Raw genomic sequence first — 23,250 nt, forward strand, 5'->3', positions numbered from 1 at the left:
CATTTGCTGTATAAATTCATATGTGCCAGGATTCTGGTGTCTGAGTGACACGTGTAGCAGCAGTCTCTCTCAAACATGTAAAGAATCACCTTTAATGCTTCAACAGGTTGGATGTGAGTTTATTTTCAGAGGTAAGAAATGTCCTGAATGCAGGCGGGCTGGGGTTGAAATTCAGCCCGGGAGCTTGGTTTGGAGAGGCCTTTTATCTGATCGTACAACGGAGCAGCAAAAAAAAGGGGGGGAGATCGTCAACCCCCCTTAGCTGGTGTCTCGCCCTTCACCTCTCCTAATGGTGTGCTGGCTGGGCTGCAGTGTTAATTTTGACAACAAATTTGATTTAGTTTTAGTCATAATTTAGTCATCTGAATAGTTTGTCAAGTTTTAGTCGACGAAATTATCTTAAGAATATAGTCGACTAAATCTACAGTCGATTCAGTCGACTAAAATATAAAGGGTGTAAAATACAAATGCTTTTTCTTCAGTTCCCTTGAGTTAGTCATTATACACTTACACAAAATTAAACATTTATTAAAAGTTACAGAATATTATTAATATTAGTGTTTCACCTGCTTCCACACACCTGATCATTAACACCACCTACTGAGATAATCCGAGTGTTTTACAGCAGGACGCTCTGAAAGGTACAGGGCAGTGTTCAGGACTAAGATTAGGAAAGGCTAATCCACCGCGGTGTGGAGATTTTCTCTAAACACAAACTGGGAAAAACACTTTACCCTGCAGGACATTAAAATGCTGACCTTTGCATGGAGATCTGGGTGACTGGTTTGCAGATGTTTAAGATTTGTCGTGTTTTTACCCGAGGTAAACATTAAATAAATGTTTAAATGATATTTTACATAACTCAGTTCTATTGGAAGTAAAGACAAATCACAGGCTAGTTTGTCCTTCCCAGGTTTAGAGCAAATTTGTGCAACTGTGCGTTTGATTGGATTTTTTTTCCCCTAACTTGTCCCGCCCTGTCACAAAATTAAATCAGTTCTGATTGGATTTCGTCCCTGCCAAGCATTTGTCTCGTTTTCATTCATTGACAAAAGTGTCAGTTAATTTCGTTATCGGTTTTTTTTTCCTTAGTTTTTATTCAGTTCTCGTTTTCGTCATGGAAAAAAGGGCCGTTGACAAAAACTATGACAAATATATCAACAAAATTAACACTGCTGGGCTGTTGTGTTTGTAGCCCCTCCTGATGAAAAAAGAGCCAGCTCTTAGAGCAGAAACGTTCGTGATCGACCATCACTGCCTGCACCTGTGGCCGCGCGAGTGCTGCTGTGCTTAATTGGGTTTAAAAAAAAAATAATAAATAAAAAATTCTGATCACCGGCCGATCCGGCCTGGAAACGACCGGCCATTCGGGAAACCTCCCGAACCTCCGATGGCCACCCCGCCCCTGCCTGAATGTGATTCTTCTGAGCTGAAAATGAGTGACTCAAGACTAATACATATTTTAATATTTTCCCCCTGTATAATGTAGTTATTGGTCTCACTGAGTGTCACTGCAAAGACTCTGTAGTATTACTGAGTATTCAAACTCTAAAGGTACTATTGATGCTTCTGAGAGACTATGGCTGCCTTCCGCCTGGTCTTGGAGCTACAAAGGCAGACTTTGCTTGGGCCGAGTCCTGCTTTATGAGACCTTTTGGTCACTTCACTGTTGCACCTTATCTTGTTTGTGGTGTTGCCTCAGAGATCCAGCAGTATGTTCTGCAGTGCTGTTATATTCCAGTTCAAACAAGTGTCCTATGCTTGTTGTGTGAAATAGATATCCAGTTTGGTAACTCTGCACTGCAGAGACACCAAGAAGTAGGTTTTGCTTTACTGCTTTTAAAATGTAAATGTGGAATCTCCTAAAAATACATATTTAAGGGGTGAACCAAAAACAACTGTCCATGGGCCAGATTTACTAACACTCTGCTCCACAGCTAAACCCTTGTTTGGTGTTTAAAATCTGCTGTTGGGACTTAATGAAGACTTTTAGGACTGAAATTAGGGAACACAAATATTTTGGTGGCTGGCCTTATTGCGTATGTATTTTTACAAGTTTCTCTTCCACAGCACAAAACCTTAGAACCTTAGTTCAGCCTGTCACAGGTTGATCTGTGCTTCTTCCTCACACTAATACAGTTGGTGGATTTCGTTCAGTAGGAAAAATGGTTCCAACAATGTTAGTGGTTTATTTTTAGTTTAGTTCTGAGACTTGTTAATCTTCCAAATTAGAAGCTGTAAAATATCAGTCCCTGCCTCCATATCTGCTGTCAGTCATTGAACATCCAAATATTTTAGTCTTCAAGAATCCATCTTTGTTTTGAGCTACATTTTTCTCTATTCATAGTCAAGAGTTCATCTCCAGAATCTGAAGGATCTGTCCTCTTCAAATGGCTCTTGTAAATTATCCAAGAAAACCCTCTAAGAGCAGTCCTACCTTCATCCTTTCAGCTATTTCTGAGAAAACTAAACATGGTGGGGACCTGAAACTTTGCATATTTTCATATTGATAAGAGAAAATCAAGTTTGTGTCTAAAGCAGCCATCCTCAGACTTCTGTGTCCTGGTTGGAGATATGAAAATCTTCTGCAGCCCAGCCAAATCACAGCTCCTCACCATAAAAGCAGAACAGTCAGGATTCCTTTTGTCTTCTTTCATTTTGCTCTTCCAGGGTTATTATAGTTAACGAAAACGAACGAAATAACGAAAACTGAAATTGAAAAAAACATTGTCGTTAACTGAAATAAATAAAACTATAATTAAAAGGAAAAAACGATAACTAATTAAAACTGAATTGTGAGTTTACAAAACTAACTAAAACTAACTGAAATAATCGATAAACTTACTTTCATTTACTTGTTTTTTGGGGGTTTTTTTTAAGCCTTGTGGATTGATATGAAATCATTGTTTCCGCTTCTCCGAGTTTAAGCTGGGAGCGCCACAGGACAACTGTGAGTGCGCATGTGCGTGCGCTCACCGCTGGTCCGCAAAGTAATGGCTGCGGTCTGCCGAGTCCCGTATGGAGGTTCTTTGAGTACAAACACCTGCACACGACCACAAGGTAATTAACACACACAATCCAGCTACACAAGCATAAATGCGGACATGAGGTCGGCAACTTCTGTAGGTTGGTACAGAGGCCGCAAAGACCCTGCAGGTTTAATTAGCGAGCATCTAACCAAGCTAGCTCCAAAACAGAAGCAGCTTCAGGTGGTGAGAACATCAGGATGCAGCTGGATTTGAGCTTTGACTCCTTCAAAGAGTTTGTTTTTGTTTAACACCACATGTAGGCGTTATTAATCTGCTGCACTGATGCTGAGTTTATTGTGGAGTTTATTGTAGAATTTATTGAGTTTGGGAGTTCATGTTTTTCTTTGTTTCTCCCTGATTATGCTCATGTGTGTCCTTAATATTACACAAATTAGCATGTCTTGTGAACAGTTGGTTGTTGACTATATTTCTTTAAACTGTATCTTTTGTCAAGTTTTCATTACACAATAGTCACTTTTGCGCCTTGAATCTTGCACCTGATTAGGTATGAAAATACTAAACTAATACTGAAACTAACTGAAACTAACTAAACTAAGCATGAAACCAAAAATAAAAACTAATAAAAATGAGCAAAACCACTCTGAAAACTAATTAAAACTAACTGAATTAGAGAAAAAAAAGTAAAAACTAACTAAACTAAACTATAATGTAAATCCAAAACTATTATAACCCTGTGCTCTTCTGATTTCTTGTTGGAATTAGTTTGACTTTCCAACATAAGTTCACTGCAAATAAAAGGATTGAAGTCATTTTAAACCTCATGGTTTTGTTTCATTAGTTCATGTTCGTTTTCCAACCTAACTTTCATTTTAAAGTTACAGCCAAACCTTTGAGATTCTTTGGTTGGGAACCAATTTCAAATGCTTTAATGTAACCATTTATGATGACGGGCAGCTTTTGAGATTTTTGTGAATAAATTGTAAATATCTCTAGGGATGACATCCCCATCCCCCCCCTATCCTTCATGGTTACAAGGGAAGCAAACCATAGATGGATTTTTATGGACTGGATTCACTGCTAAGTTGTGTTGAATTTCACTGTATTTGTGTAGTCATCGGTAATAAAGTCAGAGCTCTGTGAATTTGAGGCACCTCTTCAATTTTATTAATCTCCATGCACCTCAAGCTGTCCTGAAAACCCTTCATCATGTTAGCTGCTCATAAAAACATGGAGGCAGGATTTCATTCTACCAAAGTCCTCGTTATTGGAAAACTCATTTCAGACACGACATGCAAACAGCCTCTGTTTTAATGAAGCAGCATCAACAGAAGGATATTGAAATGGCAGGAGGATCAGATTTACAGAAAAACCTCAGACAGTATAAAACATGGATGTAGCTTCCATGTTGGCAAAAACACAGCCAGTGTGGAAGTGCGGACCATGAAGCTGGTATCAGATGCTGCAGTCTGAACAAAATGCATTCACTCCTGTAGCAAATCCAACATTTTTCCCTGTTGGAAAGCATCCATCCCTGTTGTGCTAACATATCCCCTTTCATCATAACTGTGATCCCATCACCAAACTCATCTGTGGTTGTTTGAATTCTCAAAGCACCGCTCTTCTATTTTCCTAACTCCTCATCACTTTTCCTACCCACTTTTCCTTGACCTTGATGAAAATCCCATCGAAAAGAGGTTAGTAAAAGAAGCTGGGAGGTACTTTAGGAATGAATGCATTTCTGTTTTCTGAGCCACAGAAACATACTTCAACTGTTTTCTAAATTCAGTTCCATCATTTCTTCATTCTGGTGATTTTTATGGACAAATGAGTTTCTTTGCTACATCAAATTTATGATGGAAATCTTATTTAAGCACACGTAACCAAAAGCTTTTCAAAAACATAGGAGGTAATGGTACAAAAAAAGCTTTAAAGCAGTAGGGATGGTTCAGACTGAACACCAAACAGTGTTTGGAAAGGTCTAAATCCAACAATACAGCCATGTGACCAAATCAACAGATACAGACTCTAAAATGTCCTCCATGTTGCGTGTGTGTGTGTGTGTGTGTGTGTGTGTATTCAGGAGAGTCCTCAGGGCGGCTTCTCTCGGTGGATGGAGTGCTTTCATTTAATGTGTAACTACTGTTGTGTTATTTGGATTAATGAACACTTACTTTGTACCTCTGAATACTCTCCTGAGTTGAAGGATCTTTGAGGGACATGTAGTTTTGGGTACTTGGATCCTTGTGGGACAGATTTACTAACACTCTGCACCACAGCTAAACCCTTGTTTGGTGTTAAAAATCTGCTTTTGGGATTTAATGAGGAATTTTAGGACAAACACGTGGACACAAATATTTTGGTAGCTGGCCTTATTGAACATGTATTTTTACAAGTTTCCCTTTCCCAGCACAAAACTTTAGCAGAATATTTCAGCGAATCATCCAAATGTGATTTATGAAAGTTTAAGACCAAATATAAGTGAAAAAAGCATGTGTTACTTTGGGTGTGGGATCTGTGATAGTTGGAGTGTTCATTTATTTGGAATGAGAGGGGAAAATGTTATGAGTGTAATTGTCACCCGAGGATGGCTCAAAGCTGTGAGCTCAGTGCTGAAACTTTGACTCTGTCCTGTAACTCTTCGCTGAGTCTTCACGCTGAGGGTTCACAGGTTTGTGCTGCTGCAGACGTTAGTAAATCTGAACTGAATATCCAGATGACAGCCCTGAACACTCGTTTTGCCTTAAGTAACTTTATTAAATGAAACACTCTGAAAGTGATAATCTTTAAATACAATTGGATTTTTTTCCTTGTTGACCTGTGTCTGATTTCTTATCCTTCAGCTGGCATGATTGATGTGAACATGAAGAATTTAATCCAGGTATGAATGAAGATGTCTCAAAATAAAGCAAATTATACCAAAACTACATCCAAATACTGACTTTCAGCACTAATTTAGAACTAAAGTCAGAATATTTGTTGGTGCAGGTCATTTGGAGAAGGTTCATGAATATCAAGGCTAACTGCCCTCATCAACCCCCGCAGACACTTCGTCTGGCCCATTCAAAATCAGAAAAGACACCCAGTTCAGCCAGAGGCCACTAAACATACGCTAATGTGTCTGTTAGAGTCCCTGCCTCACATCCTGCTACCACTGATGGGATTAATTACCAAGTCAATGCAGACAGAAACCTGGGACCACAAACGGCACCAGGGCCATAAGGAACATAATGGGGGTAAAGGTGTTTGTATTAGGACGTGTTAGACTCAATAAAAAGAAAGTTGGTAGGGAAACATGTACTGGCCAACAGCATCCACCCAGCTGCTGCTGGAGGTCCCAAGCATTTGGGATTGTGGAGGTCTCCAACTTCTCTCTAAGCCTGTGTCAATGTGGCTTTAATAACACAGAAGTCAGTTCTGGGTTGAAATTAAAAATGGCTCAAAGTCAAAAATGTAAGCAGCAGAGAATCTGCTGCAACAATGATGGGCTTCAAAGTGGCTTTTGTTGAGATTTAAGCAGAGACTAAAATCCTGAGCCTTTGTGCTGTTTAGCAGAGAAACTAAAGTGTAAATAATGGATCAACTAAAGTAAGAAAAGCAAAGCTAATTCAACAAAACTACACAATCCCTTTAGTGTAGCTGTCAGTTTGCCTTTATAATAATACAGCTAAATTTGCCTTGTGGCCGCCTCAGGTTTGTAATGTTAATCTTTGTCAAACCACACAGGTTTATCAAAGTCTTAGTCACAGGTTTATCAAAGTTTATCATTTATAAACAGACTCAGTATTGTTCTTAAGTCAGTCTTTGGCCACCTTTACAACTTATGCTTTAAATCTTCCAAACAATCATGACTCCATGAATCTGAGTCTGTGAAATTATACTTTGTCTTTTCTTGATGAATCAGTGAGTAAAATCATAAAGTCATTCTGGGCATTCAGAGTTTAATATTTTGGAAAGTGTAAGCTGGAAGGATTTGGTAAGACTCATTTATATGGCTGCTTTCTAACTGCAATTTATTTCCTTTCAAACCTGAGAATCGTTTTAAATGAATGCAAATGATGTCAGCTGATGGCACCGGCACGACTGCTTTGTAAGCGACTCACAAGAACGGCTCAACACCCCCCACCCACCCCCACACACCCCTTAAAAGCCCGCTCAGGAGCACTGCTCTTGAGTCAGTCTTCCGACACAGAGCGCCATCCTGCTTGGTTTGAAGTTTTTCTTGTGTTGATCTACAAACACCAAATCTGCTGCAAAGATGGAGGACTGGATGAATTTCCACTTTTCCATGGAGGACTGCTTCTCACCAGGTATGTACTCAGCATTGTTGCCCAATGAGCCAATATTAGCAGAGGTGGCTAAACTCTGTGTTTAAGGCCTGATACCAGAAGTCACCATTTCTCCCTCCACAGCTGAGCAGAGAGTCCTCTTCAGGTCCGTCTTGGTTTTGAAAGACTTTCCAAATATCCAAACAGTTTTTTAACCTTCTGTTTTTAAAGTGGTGCCATCTGGTGACAAAGTTTAAGAATGCAGCCAAACTAAAATGCAGAGAAAGTTTGTGGGAGTGTGAAACTGTTCTGTATAAACTTCATCAAATTATCTTTGTATCATTTCTGTTCTAAAGTATCTTATGCAAACACATCAGTAACCATACTGACCCATGTGGACTGTATAGACTTGTTCTTACTTGGCCTCGCTCTCTTTACCCTCTCAGATTGGTGGAGTTCTGGCAGCAGCCCTGAAGGGAGTCTCCCCCTGGCAGACATCATTTCATGGGCTGAAAATGCTCTCCATAATGATACAAGCAACAGCAGCCCTGCCACAGAGGAAAACAGGTTCTTGCTGTCCCAAAGAATGAGGATGGCAGCACGGGTTTGATTCTGCATGCTCCCTTCACTGCTCCAGAGAAGAGTGCAGAGAAACCTAAGAGAAAGTACCGGGTGGTTTTCTCAGAGAGGCAACTACATATTCTTAATCTTCGCTTCAGTCTGCAGACTCATCTCAAACCAGATGAAATGGAAGAGCTGGCAGAGATGACAGGACTGACCTACAAACAGGTGAGTGTTTTTATTCTTTGAAGGTTGCTACAATACAAGTATATTAAATTTAATTCATGTTCATGTCTGGCTCATTAATCTGTCTTTTTCCTCTTTATAGGTGAAGACTTGGTTTCAGAACACAAGAGCTAGATTTAGGAGGAGAGACAAAGAAAGGACTGTCCACTTCATGGACCTTTAAGCAACACCCCCCCCCCCCACATGTCCCTCATGTAAGTAGCTCCAATTATTAAACACACGTGATCTGTTTCTATTTCAGTCATTATCTGGGGAATTGATTGGATTTCATGAAATGTAGTGCCTTTAATTTGAGACAAGAGCTCTGTATTGTGGTTTTACTGACAGTCTGCCTCTCTGTGATTCAGCTTCAGGGCTATGGACAGACCCCCCCCCCCAGGGAGCAGTGCAACCAGCCTGGGATGGATACAAACTGTGTTCATAGCCAGGGCCTCTATCTGGCTTCTCTGGGCAATGGTGTTGTACCTGCTGGGCCCCCCTCCTGGACGCTGAGCACATCACAGTCAGCTGTTCCCAGCTTGCCACAGACGGTCGGCTCGTCCGTACCTCAAACGTTTCCACCATCTTGGTTGCGAAACCCCAAATGTGATGAGGAGGGCTGAATCTGCACACTGGCTTTCAGACAGAAAACAGACTTAGCACTTCCACATGGTTGCATTTTTCCATCGTGGAAGCTACATCAGTGTTTTTATTGTCCGAGGTTTTTCTGTAAATTTGATCTTCCTGATATTTAAATATCCTTCTGTTGGTGACGATGTTTGTTTTTAGCAGTGATGTGCGGTGAGGTTTGTGACGGTGAGGCACTGACTCATTTGGAGTCGGATGTTCACATGCATGAACCCAAATTAGAAGCTTATATTTTTAATTATACTAATGATTAATTGTGCTTTAATCAACTGCATACAGTTCAAATTGATGGCAAGAATAACATAATATTTAATGTAAGGTCAAACTCTGGCACATCAGCATGTGTAGCACATGTGTAATCAATCATGTATATTGGCGATATAAAGACAGACAGCAATGGGCATGCACCAAACGCCTGCTTCATTTATTGTATGTGACACAGCGCCCCCAGAGGTGAGCCAGGGCACTGCACTGGATCACCCCGCATTTCTTCCGTGTGTGTGAACAGGAAGTGCATAAATTCCACGATTTTGACCATTAAAGTGTTGAAATAATTCAGAAAACACTTTTAACTGTTTTATAAACTGTTTTATAGAACAGTCAAGTGGTCAAATGTATTTTCTCTTATTATTGTTAGTATTTTACTTGTCATGATGACAGGGTGACAGATGGAGGGTTTTCAGGACAGCAACAAGTCTTGAAGTGCATGAAGCTCAAACAAAGTTCAAGAGGTGGCTCAAATTCCCAGAGCTCTGACTTCCTTTATTACCGATGATTATAAAACACGACCTAGCAATGATTACAGTCCCAAAAATCCACCAAGAAAAATCTTTTATTTGCTTAGTTTGCTTCCCTTCTAACCATGTGGATCATTCTTAAAATTATTTACGATTTATTTGCAAAATCTCAAAAGCTGCCGAAATTAAACCCTCGAATGAATAACATAACAGTCGACCAATTCTGCCTCCTCCAGCAAAAGCACTCCACCCACCAAGAGAAGCCACCCTGAAGGCTCTCCTGAATCGACCCACACACACACACTCACACACACACACACACAGTGCGCATCATGACATCCATTTGAGCTGTTTAGCTTCACAGCTAACAAAACATGAATGTGAAGCTGAACACTGAACTGATACTGTACTTTCTCAAAAGGATGATCATCATAACATCAAAGATAACAACCTTCTAAAAACTACTATTAATCCACTGTGATTAACTACAGTGTGTGCACTGGAAAATAGTGATGGTGTTATTCTCAGCATGTGCTTTTTACTTCTTTAATTTGTGTGAAATGATTCTTCAAAGCACCCGTGGCCATGAATGGGTCAGCGGCTAAGAGCATGGATGGAAGGATGGATGCAGACAGTGGAGTGAGCGCTCAGGACTGAAGCAGCAATACTAAAGTTTCACCACTGAAACTCCAGAGACTGCAGAGAGAAAAATAAAATCACATTTTATGGTTGGAACCAAAACTGCTTTTTTCACAAATAGTGTTTTCAAAACATCAACCAAATCTCTGAAATCATTTAAAGTATCCGCTGCTGTAGTCTAACAATAGCTAATAATTAGTGTTGTAGTACTCGAGATCGGTCTTGGTCTCGAGACTGGTCTCGAGACCAAGACCGATCTTTTGATCGGTCCGGTCTTTTGATGGTCTCGGTCTTGTCATGGACTCGGCCGCATTTGGTCTCGGTCTTGTCATGGACTCGGACCTTGCGGACTCGGGATTTTATTTCAAGACCAGTCAAGACCACAGCTGTGGAAATATCACTAAATTGCCAGAATACTGTCCAATTTATTTGTTAACATCTTTGCTTTTATTGGATGCAAAACGTACTGATTCAAATCCCACAAAGATTGCGCTCCTCTGCCTCTCAAAGGAGCGCAGCCTCACAGACTCCGCCCCGGCTAGGTCGCTGCTATTATCGCTGCTTACGCCTGTATCATTTCACCGCAGTTTGCAATCTACCACAGAGCACGGACAGTTTCATTCACAGTGTGTACGTTTGATCTCACTATGGTCACGCGTGTGCTGCATAAATCGAAATAACCGCATGAACACGAAGAGAAGTAAGAGGGAAAATGAAGATCAAAGGAAAATTTCAGGCTTCCGATTCAACAAAAAAATCCCAGCATGAAAGGTAAATACCAACCTTCATGTATTTTGATACACAAACTAAAAATTTAATGCAAGTTTTAGGGCTGCAACGATTCTTGGAATAACGCAATTCGATTATTAAAAATCCTCGACACAAATTTGTTGCTTTGATGTTTTTTCAGCTCTGCAGCTCAGGTGTCTCCGTGTAAGCGGAGCATTTCCAAAAAAACAAAAACGACCCTTTAACACGAGTGGATCGCTGAGATGTTTTTTCACGCCCCCTTCTCTGTGCTGTGAGTGCGCATGTTTGAATGTGCGCGCGTGTTGTGCAGAGGATGTCAGCTGTTATTTTTTTCTTTACGTCAGCTGTAGCCACCAGAACAGATCAATAACCACAGTGTACTGGGGAAAGGGGGGCTGCCATTAGCACTAGCAATCGTTCGGTGCCCCCTCCACCCCTTCAGTACAGAGGGGCTCCTTCAAAATGTTTTTATCAACCACCTGATCAGCAACATGAAGAACAGAGAACTTTGTAGCTGCTCCATCCACCCTGTTTGTTTCACACAGAGAAACATCTGCAGTACGGAAGTTAAAATACTGATGAATTGTTAAAATGAAAAATTATTTCTTATCCAATTACTTGATTAATTGACGGAGTAATCAATTGAATACTTGATTACTAAAATAATTGATAGTTGCAGCCCTACTTGTATTCAGAAAGCCATAGTCAAACATTAGTTTTCAGCACCAGTAGAGCTATGAGAGGCCTTCAAGAATAAAATATTACAGTTCCCAGCAAGATGATGTCACTTCCTATTGTTGCATTAAAAACGTGATAGTTTATGCTCACAATATGGTGGCTGATATTCAAATGTAGGAAATGCTATTAGCAGCTGAGGAATCTGGATTATGTTTTTGTATGTTTTTTTATGTGATTTCTGCAAACACAGTGGAAGGAAACGGCACTCTGGGACACATTAAATACTTGATGTATAAATGTAACTTTTCTGGATTATATGCAAAAATTATCATTCTATCGATCTAATAAGGCCTGATTTAGAGTTCTGCATTGGTCCTTTGTGTATAACTGAAAATCCTCTCTGAAGCAAACCTGACATGCACCTCAGAAATGTAACTACACGTCCAAAAAAACTGATTACTGCTTTCTGGTTATGTCTTAGGCCCCATCACTCAACTAACAAGTGGGAGCGGCATTTGGTGGTTAGCATTAGCTTACTAATTAGCATTAGCATTAGTGCTGGGGTGAGGAATATTTCTTACTAGAACCCGGAAGTTAACCATGGCCACCACCAATGGTAACAGCAGAGAAGTAAGTAAGTTGTTTCTCCGCCATTAGTACATTGAGCTAGTGGTGGGCAGATTGATCCTAATATCGATAATATGGATGCCAACGTTGGTATTGGTATTGATCAATATCAGTGTAATGAGATCGATACTTTGGCTTCAGTTTCTCTCCTGTATGCAGTGCTGAGGTTTCATCAAAGATGCGAGCTGACTGTCTAAGTGTCGCTCCTGTCACAGCACAGAGAACTTTGCTCCCCCCCCCCCACAGTGTTTTGTTATACTGTCATGTGATGCGTAACATATTTTATTTGGGAAAAAAAAGGATTTTGCTATGAAACATTTAAATCAAATTTAAATTTAAATTTGTAGAAAATTAGTGAATGAAGGAACATTTTTTATTAAATTTTTTTATTATACTTTCTGAAAAATCTACCTGGAAAAAAGTTTGCATTTGTTCTTGAGTGATTTTTGTACACTTAGAAAAAATCCAGACATCAATTTATGGGGAAAATTGTTTTGTTCTTGTTTTAGAACAATAACTTTTATTTTGATAAAGTATTTTCTACTTACATATAAACTTTGCCCAATTCTATCCTGGGTTTTAACTAATTAATGATCCAAAGGAAAAAAATCTCAAACCAGTTAAACTTCATGGAAATTCTTCATAATTATTAAAAAGTATTGGTATCAGTATCGGTGATAATGGCCCTTTGTTTACTTTACATAGGATCGATACCAAATCTTGAAGTGTCGCACACAACTACACTGAGCAGCATACACCAGGAGTGATTGACAGTGCTAAGACCCTCCTCCTGGCTCTGACTGGTTGTTTTTGACTGGGAGCGGTTCAGGGAGGAGGTGGATGAGCTCCATTTTTTTAGCATATTATCGGTCTCATACTGTCGTGATATGGTGACAGTTTTAACAAATATGTAAAAACCAGATTTTTTATAAAAGTTACATCCTGCAGCTTTAATCTGTATAAGATTAAAGGCTTTAGTTCTTACTGTTGATGAGTGTTTGCCATTTTTTCAGTTTTACACATTTAGCTATGTGGTTTTGAAAAAGCACCCATTTTTACAAAGATTGTTGGTTTAAAAACAACACAACTTTATGCATAGTTTATGAAAGGCAGAGAAAAGTTAAGACTATTGTGATGAACTATGAATAATTGTTTTACATTCTGTGATAAATGATGGAAGTCACCCAGGAGTATTAAATAAAGATGGTTATATTTATTTGAGCTGTGAGTTTTTAATATCAGGATGATTTTATGGGAATGCGGATCTTTCAGATCAATTTGAGAAGTGATTTTGATCATGTTTCACATTTTATTGTGTCATGTAGTGTCAGGCACTGGTCTTGGTCTTGTCTCGGTCTCGCCCCCCCTCGGTCTTGGTCTCGACTGGTCTCGGACCCTAAAAGTCTTGGTCTTGTCTCGGTCTCGGGTTAGGTGGTCTTGACTACAACACTACTAATATTGAAGGTTCTGCATAAGCTTTCATTAATGGAGCAGTAATGTGAAGAAGTACCAGTTAAGATCCTCTTTAACAGAAGGTTTGAAACAAGCCCTTATTTAAAGACTCTAACCCTTCTTTAAGGTTCCTTTTTACAAAGTGCTTAAAATGTCTTTATTCCATGTTGTGAACATCAGTTTCCAAGAAAAAGTCAACTGAAGTGATGCTGGACTGAATCACTCTCTGATTGGTCAGTGATTCTCAGAGGACCATCTTCTCCCCTTTTCAATGACCTGAACATGATCTGCATACTGAGAGTCTCCTCTGGTGTCCTCAGGAAGTGAAGGATTTTAGCCGTGTTGGCTGCATTCAGGACCGCAGAGCTTCGATTCAGAGTGATCTTTAAAACTGCTGCACTGAGATGCCTTTCTGCTGTGATCTGCAGGCTAAAGAAGGAAATCAAACTATTATAGAACACCAACTTCCTTCCTGTTCACAGCATTGATGTTCAAGATGGGCACATCTTCATTGTATACATGTGTACAATGATAATAAAGTTGAATCTAATCTAATCTAATCTAACATGGAAACAGTACAGAGTGTCCTCGGCTTGGAGCGGGCCACAACAGCAACCCTCAGACAGAATCAGGAAACCCAGGCTGCCCGCAGCCACTCATGAGTATTGAAGACCCGAGACCAGACATCCCGATGACAACCGTGTGTCCATCCCCAGAGCAGGAGGAGGGCGGTCCCAGCCAGGGCCCCCACAGCCAAAGGGCAAGAGCCCCAGAGATCCAGTGACAATGGGCAGCTGCCCCCACCACCGCACGAGCCAGGGGAGGGCCCCAGGAGCCCAAGACCCACCCGACGCCAAGCAGAGGCCCGCGCAGAAGTAGCCAGCACCCACCCAAACCACAACCCCCAAGGTAGCAGTCCAACAACCACGCCAAAGCACCCAGCCTCGTGCCCCAGAATCACTGAGTGCCCATCTCCCGGGCGGGTAGCAACGACCAGTGGGGAGCAAACATGTCTCACAGAAGCAACCCAGGACCAGCCATGCATGCACATATGCACACATGCATGCATGCTCACACAAGGATGTGCATGCATATTTTGTTATGTCATGCTCTCATGATTCTGCCATTATGCAACAGAATGTGTGCACACTTTTACCACACTTTTACCAGCTATAGTATTAAAGTAATGCTTACACAGTAGGTAGTGTAAAATTGTGACACTTACATCCAGTCTAATTTGGTGTCTTTATGTTTTCAAAGCTCTTGTGGGTTCAAATGGTTATTCATGGAAGCAGCAGAGAAGATTTGCTCTTCATACACTCAGAAACTTTGGTCTGGGCAAGAAGACCCTGGAGTTATCCATCCAGCAGGAGTGCCAGTATATCTCAGAAGCTTTCACACAACACCAAGGCAAAACAATCTTTGCTGTTTTACTGTTGTATTTGGTTTTTTAAATATTTCACTGCTTATTACATGGACTTGTTTAGTTTTTCCTGCAAAATGTAAACAAATTAGTGCATGGGAAAGAAACCGAGTTAAAAGAAAATCACCATCCTCTATGATAGAGCTGAAGTTATGAGACTGATTTGCACAAGTCAATAGCATTTGCTTACTTTGATTTGATATGGGGTGCATCTCATGTGTCATATCCAAATGTTCTGTTTTCATTTACAGGAAAGCCCTTTAATGCCCAGCCACTGATAAACAACACTGTGTCAAACATCATCTGCTGTTTGGTGTTTGGGAATCGATCTGAGTACACTGACAAGCAGTACCAGTCCATTACTCATAACTTCAGTGAAATGTTGCGCTTACAGGGAACCATGTCAACACAGGTAAACCTCTTTTGAACATGCCACATGATGCAATGATCATATTAAATCAGGATTTATACAAAATGCATGTCACATTCACTTATATCTACTGTGAATTGATTTCCTTCTTCGGTCTTTCTCAGTTTAAGTGGAGTGTGAATCCCAGTGATCCTGGGAGTTCTGTTTTTAGGAGCACAGTCTCCTGGTAGAGTAGAGAGTAGAGTATCTGATTACAAATATCCTAATTTTTACATCAGAATCCATCAGCTCATAAAGGGAAGTAAGTGCAGCCGTAGTGCTTCTTGAAGCAGTTCTTGACATTTTTAAGCCATGTTAAAACTCCTTATTTAGCTTATCTGGGCAGTTATTTTCAAGCCTTATATTGCTATAAATGAAGGACAACCTTTTATGCTTTAAAAGTAACAATTTATTATTTTTTTCTTTAGAACTTTGTACATTTGCAAATATTTACAGTTTTGATTCAATGCTGTGAAGTTGTTTCAACATGGTGAGGAGAGGAGGGTGAAGAGAGATGGAAGAGGCATGGTGTGAGAAGGGGTGAGTGTGAAAGAGATGGGGTAATAGACAGAAAAGGGAATGGGAGGGAGAAGGAAAGAGAGGGAGGAGGAACAGAGGAGGGAAAGAGAAAGAGGAAGTGGAGGGGTGAAGGTGGAGAAGATGATGAAAAAGTGAAGAGAAACTGCTGCTCAGTCTGAGAGAAACCATCACTCTCCTCAACCTTTGCATTGTTAGGACACACTTCACATCACATTGTCCTCTTCCAGGTTCTTTAAAAGGGGCTGCTCTTCCTCGTCCACTTTCAGTTTTAGTTTCTTCTTGGCCTTGTCCACTTTCAGGCTGAACTTCCTCTTTGCCTCGTCCACTTTCAGGTTGAGCTTCTTTTTTGCTTCTTTTATTCGCCTTTTCATACTGTTTTTCCCCTCTATGTCCGTCATTACGTTCTCTGCCATGTCCATCTTTATCAAACCTTCTATTTTTTGTTCAATTGCTTGCTGTACTGCCAGTAATTCCTTCTTCACGTTTTCTGCTTTCTTCTTTAGGTTTTCTTTGGCCAGCAGCTTTTCTTCTTCAGGATCCTCTTTCAGACAGGCATTTTCAGCCTTCATGGCTTTAAAGGACACAGTTTCAAAGACTGAGGTGCTCAAAAGTGTTGCTGTGAAGATTTTATTGTTCATCGTGGAAATTAAGCTACAGATAAGGACAGAATCACATAAAAACTCTGCATTAGGCCCACATTTTTGCAGTACTGCTTTGTAAGGGTTTGCTCCAAATACAAATAAATCTGATGCCTTTTGCACAGGTGAGTGTGAGTTATGAAAAAATGCTTTAACTGTTTGGAAAACTGAATTAAGAGTGGTGAAAATCACTTTTCTGCTGTGACAAATGTGCCAAATCAATTGAGAAAAACTTAAATCAGGGGAAGAAATTAGTAAGAGAGGAAATGAAGCTACCTGTCAAATGTTCAGAGCAGAGCTGATGCTGTGTCTGACCAAAGTCTTCTGCAGTACTTTGTATATGTGTTGCTGTAGCTTCTGATGCTGCTGATGTTGCCTAGCTTTTGTTTTCCTAATTTGAAAAATGCTGAAACTAAGCGATTGAACGTTCTGTCTCTTTTGAAATTTGGAGCATGCCCCACCCACATAGAACAGTACTCTCAGGTGCTACTGTTGCCTAGCAGCAACACCTGTTACTGACTGATGGACACCCCAGTAATAAAGAAATGTTATTGGTTTGTTTCATTCATCCATTTCCTTCTGCATATCTTTTTAAGGGTTGCAGGGGGCTGGAACTCATCCCAGCTGTCATAAGGCGAGAGGCAGGTTACACCCTGGTCGAGTCACCAGCCGGTCATAAGGCTAACACACAGAGACACACAACTATTCACACTCACACCTGTGGGCAATTTAGAATCAGCATTTAACTTAACTCCACAAAGTACATATCTTTGGACCATGGGACAAAACCAGAGTGCTCACAGGAGACCCACACAAACACGGGGAGAACATGCAAACTCCACACAGAAAAGGTGCCGGCCAAGGTGGACCCGAGCCCCGGACCTTCTTGCTGCGAGGCAACAGTGCTAACCACCACACGACTCACTTCTTTCAATCTTTTTTTTAAAGAAAACATGTCCATGTATTCTTGAGCTGGAATCATCATCACTACACTTATTTTTCCTTATGTAGCAGAGCCAGGGTCCTCCTAAGGAAAGTTGGAGGGTTTCGTGCATCCTGGTGAACTTTTTCACCAAATGTAGTTTAACATCTCAGATGTTTCAGCAGTATTTCTGCTCATGTTAAAGCATTTCTGTACTTTTACGTCCTTCTTCCTTCCTTCTAGCTTCTCCATCGCTCCGTCACACTGTGTGTATGAGTGTGTGCAATGGACACTGAGAAATATGAACTGCATTTAAACAATCACAAGTTAAATCTTATTGAAACAAACAAACAAAGCTTGGTGACTGTTCCCCCAAATATTTTCCCCTTTGGAAGTTATATTTCTACCACCACCTCTGCTGTTTTCTGTTAGATTTCAATTCTTTGACTACAATGTCTCTTTCTATGTGGTGCACACAGACGTGGATCTCTCTTTGAATGTTAGTGTTTATTTATTCATTAAAAGATGACTTCATCAGATTTAATAACTGTTCTCCTGTTTTGTAGATGTACAACGCAATGCCCTGGCTGATGAAGTGGCTGCCTGGACCTCATAAGAAGATGCTGACTCTGGTACAACAGATAAATGACTACATAGAAATCAGGATCAGAGAACACAAAGAAAACCTTAACCCAGCATTACTATATTGATGCCTTTGTGATAGAGATGGGAAAGGAGAGCTTTGGGCTTGAATTCTATTGTGTTTGTTCTGTTTGGTCTTGTAATGAAATATACCAACAGATTTTAATTTCTGCTGTTTGTGTCTCTGATAGGATGAGAACAATGATTCAAGTTTTACTCTCAGCAACTTACGTGCTTGCAGCATGGACCTTTTGCTGGAACTGAAACTACCACCACTACTTTACACTGGGGGCTGCTTTTCATGATCTATTACCCTGACATACAAGGTGTCTGCTAGGCCTCATCGCAACTAATTTTGTACTGAACTGACACCATGTGTGTGCCATCTTCCATATAGTAACTTCTGACTCCAAAGAACCAACATGGTGGCCAAAACCAAAGGATGACTTCACAGTGGCTGTGTCCATCTTTTAGTCTGTTTTTGTGCCCTCACTGTTTGGTTTTTCATTTCTGTGCTGCTGTAGGTACTTGTAGTGAGACAATATGGTGGGCCAGATAAAAATCAATTCCCCATAAATGAAAGGCTTCTTCTGCAATGATTCATAAATACACACAGTGAGACTCTTATGGCCCTTCAGTAGACTGATGACCTTTCAGGATGTACCCTGTCTTTTGTCCTATGACAGCTAGGATAGGCTCCAAATCCTAAAAAAAAATCCAGCATTTTATCAAAACATCTGGCATCACCTGGTGAAGTCACACAATCTTCAAAACCAATTTAGATTTTTTTCTGTTTTAGTATTTCAGTTCTTACAATTATTGTTAATATTTTTTCAGGGCACCATGATCCTGGCTACCCTGGACTCAGTCCTACATGATGAGTCAGTGTGGGAAACTCCACACTCTTTCAACCCTCCACACTTTCTGGACAGGGATGGTAAATTTGGCAAGAGAGATGCCTTCCTTCCATTTTCTGCAGGTTGGTTGGATGTTAACACCCCTGTTTAAGACAAAATATCATGGTAAATGGACTAGTTCTTATATAGCGCTTTTCTACTCAGTATGAGCACTCAAAGCGCTTATACAATGGTTCATTGGCTTGTTGCAGAAATGCAGTAAAATCTGTGATACAAGTGGATATCTTGTAAATTGCTTGAATAAAACTTGTGAATTCTCAGGTAAGCGTGTGTGTCTTGGAGAACAGCTGGCCCGGATGGAGTTATTTTTGTTTTTCACCTCCATCCTTCAAAGGTTCTCTCTGTCACCACCTGCTGGAGAGCAGCCCAGTCTGGAGTTTAGGTTGGGAGGCACCCGTTGTCCCAAACCTTACCGCCTCTGTGCTGTAACACGTTGATACATCAGCTGCCTTAACCCGATTATGTCTTTTTCTCGGCACAATGAATTACTGTCTTCCATCACATTTGTCATATAATGCATTATATATATCTGCCATACTATTTTCATCCTATAGCATCAGTAACAAACAATTTGTAAATTTTCTTCATTTTACCCTGGAGACCAAAAACTAGTAAAATTAAGTGAGGGGAAAAGGAGAAATGACATTATTTCACCACATTCCAATCATGTCTGATCCATGTGCACAATTAAATCAAGTTCATTCAAAAGACTTTCTGTAAAGGCTGATTGGATTGAGGGTAACAAGTTTTGAAGGTGTTTTACTAAAAATGGAACTGTATGTTACTCTAAGAAAAATAAATGTGCTGCCATTTTGTGCCATTGCAGCTGTACTGTGTGAATCTATGTAGAAATCTTTTTATCATAGTCTGATATTTGCACTTTTTAGCTTCATTCACACTGGGCAGAGGACAGACTGAAGATTTTGCTGGTTTCCCTCAAAACAAAATATTATTTATTAAAAAGTAGGTAAATGACTATTTTTTTTAAAGGGAACCTCACCATTACCTGTGAATTTACTCAAATTTACCATAAGATCCAGATAAAGAAAAATGCTCTTTTAAAAGAAAAGTGTCCAGGCAGATTTAGAGGGTTTTGCATTTGGACTCTTCATGTTTCTACATTCATTTAAAAAATCTACAACAAAAACGCCTTCTGAAAAGTAGATTGTGCATAGATAAACTCATTGCTCTCATGTAACATTTTATTGTTTCCTGTGCTCATCATATCTATAATGAAAACAACGGCACACAATTGCGGTGTCTCCATAACAACCGTCAAAGGAGAAGACATGTAAGTGCAAGACTTGCACATCACATCAGTAAAACTTGTATAAATTTGAAAGGAAAACTGATATATCAGATATATTACTTAGGATAAAATTAGATCATTTTATTTTTTTATTCTTTTAATTTTATTTTAACTTTACAAGAGCATCTCGCCCTCACACTGTGTGCCAAGAAAGATTCTGGCCCTTGGATAAATGTAGTTGATGACCCCTGCTATAGAAGAACCCCTCTCAGCCCCTTGTAGGAAAGACTTCAAATTATTATACAAACTCAAAAACCAAAATGTTTCTCATGCCCACTATGTTTTGTGGCATCAGGTCTGACACAGAAAAAATGCAGATGCAGACTCACATTAGTATTGTACTTGTCACATCACAAGTATGCACGTGTCTGCTTGGGTCCAAGTACTGAAAAAGTGTTTTTCATTGGAGGAAGCCCCCATCCAAACATCGGTGTCCTTTCATTTTGTTGTGACTGCGAAGTTGTCCACACAAACACTACACTACAAGGGTCGTCATGAGCCACCCAGGAATTCATGGTGTAAAATGTGGAAAAATGGAAAATCTTGTGGATTTGTACACTGATGATTTGCTTATTAGCTCATCTGAAAAAACAGTGTCTGTCCCCAACCTCCTCCAGTTTTACAAATGCATTTGTGCTTTAGCCTTTTTGTTGCCAACATGATTTGTTTCGTCCACTTTTAATTAGTTTTGCTGTGATTTTTATTGCAGGTGTCACTGGATGCTACAGGCACGTTCAAGCTAATAAAGACGGAACTGGTGGAGCAGGGCATCAACCCAAATGAACATGGCTGCACATTTTAATGACAAGGTGTAAAAACATTTTTTGTCTTTTCCTCCGGCAGATCCAGGCTCAGGGAGGGGCGGTCATCTGCGTGACCGGTTGGGGTTGTTGGTTTCTGTTCTCTGCAGTGGGTCCTGAAGAAGCTTCTTGATGGCAGAGTGAATGCTCTTCAGGAACAGTTCATTGCCTCTCTGGGTGAAATGGACTCCATCCCCCTGAAATATCTGATTGTCGTAATATTTCAGCTGAGGATGTTCAATGACGACACCTCCAAAGGAGTCGACAGCCTTTCACACTCGAATTGACAAGCTTCCTGTTGCTGTCGATCCACCGTGGACTTCCGTAACACCATGCTTGGCGCTCATTGACGCTGGAAAAGGCAATTTTCATGGCGGGGAAGTCTGCATGCAGCTGCCTCAGTTGGGTCGTCATTACAGTTTCTGGGCGGATGTGAGTCCCAGATCGTTGCCTCCAGCATGGATCACCAAAACGTCAGGGGGCCTCTGTGAGGAGAGCTCGGCATAGAAATGGGGAAGGACGCCGTCCCAGCGCATCCCACATTTTCCACACCACTTAACTTTGGCGTTGAGTCCAAAATTGTGCCCAAACTGCTGGTGTGCTGCCTCCTCTCCTCGTTTGATGTAGCTGGATCCAATGATCCAAACGTTACTCCCTGCTTTGGCTTCCTCTGCTTCTTTCTTTGGCTGCTTTTGGAGCTTCTGGCATTTTCCCAAATTTGCAGCCGCGTTGCAGCGGAGGAGCTAAACTGAGCAGGAAGCAGGAGTCTATGCGCTGACGTGCGTAAACAGTATTTACAATGTTTTTTCTCGCCAACGGATTATCAGAATGCATCAAAAACAGACTACATTTATTCAGCGAAGTGACTAAATGACTCACGAGAGTGGATTATTTTGTATTAGAGGATTTTATTGCTGATTCGACCGGTTTTATCGCTGCAAACGAACACCTGTTATTCAGAAGGCGATTCATAGTAAGTAAGTTTTTATTCTCAGCTCGTCCTCAGATTATATGCCGTTCTGATGTAAATATGTATGTAATGGTGAGCTTGGCATGCACCATTACACAGAAAATATAACTGTGCGCGCTGTGGCGCCACTTATATTGTGTGTCTGTGTGGGCGCGGCGTGATTTACAAATTGAAATTTGCAAGAGTCCAGGTGTTTGTAAAATAACAGGTCACTGTTCTGCAACTGTGTGCTGTAGTTACAATATAACAGATCAATCAATAAAAATAAAATAAATACAAAAGCCTGTGTGTGTGTGTGGGTGGTGTGTGTGTGTGTGTGGATTTGGATGGGTGCAGGGGGGTGCTAAAAATGTGTCTACATGCACCTCAGAAAGTATATAGCTGCGCTCCTGCATCTGGCTGCCTGGATGACTGAGACTCTTCATTAAACCAAGCCTCCAAAAAGCAAACTCATGCATAAGGAAATGAATAAGCTAAAGAAATGGATCATTGTGTGATGGCCCAAACTCTGCCTCATGGACGAGCTCCTGGATTTGAATTCTTATCCATGACTGCTTTGGTGGAGCAAACTCCTCGTGGCTGGAGCTAATCTGAGCAGGAAGTGTGTGTGTCATCCCTCCGGGCTCCCTCCTTCTCTCTCTCTACCTCCCTGACTTCCTTCCTCTTCAAATCCTCCTCCATCATCTCGTCACTACTCTTCCTCTGTGCCTTGCCTCGTCTGGGGGTCGCTGCGGTCCCCTCTCCTGCGCTCTCTGCCTGATCAGATAGCTCCCCTGCTGCTTCTGCCTCTGTCTCCTCCTCATCCTGGCCATGTGGATTGCTCTGTGTGGCCAGGATGAGGAGGAGACATGATCTTTCTGTCTGTAGCGTGATGGACTGCAGAGCAGCCAAAACATCGACTTTCATCGGGCTGCTCACGACTTCTGGTGAGCAGTTGATCAAGTGTATTTGATTATCAGCTCCTGGCTGTCACTTTCCTGCTTAATTGCCATGTAAAAATGAAGGCTATACTTATTCTGACCCTGCATTTGAGCTTTGTTTACTGAATAATGACACAGTCTAATGTCATGCTGTTAATTTGAACTTGGATTTGAAGACGTTTACAACC

The 23,250-nt window shown here is 40.8% G+C and overlaps 1 pseudogene; it reads left to right on the plus strand.

The window, feature by feature from the left end:
- The first annotated feature begins 7,245 nt into the window (after positions 1-7,245).
- On the plus strand, positions 7,246-19,831 carry LOC115777816 (cytochrome P450 2J2-like; annotated as a pseudogene).
- The last annotated feature ends 3,419 nt before the right edge of the window (positions 19,832-23,250 follow it).

This window comes from Archocentrus centrarchus, unplaced genomic scaffold (genome assembly GCF_007364275.1).
Source record: "Archocentrus centrarchus isolate MPI-CPG fArcCen1 unplaced genomic scaffold, fArcCen1 scaffold_79_ctg1, whole genome shotgun sequence".
Taxonomy (NCBI): domain Eukaryota; kingdom Metazoa; phylum Chordata; class Actinopteri; order Cichliformes; family Cichlidae; genus Archocentrus; species Archocentrus centrarchus.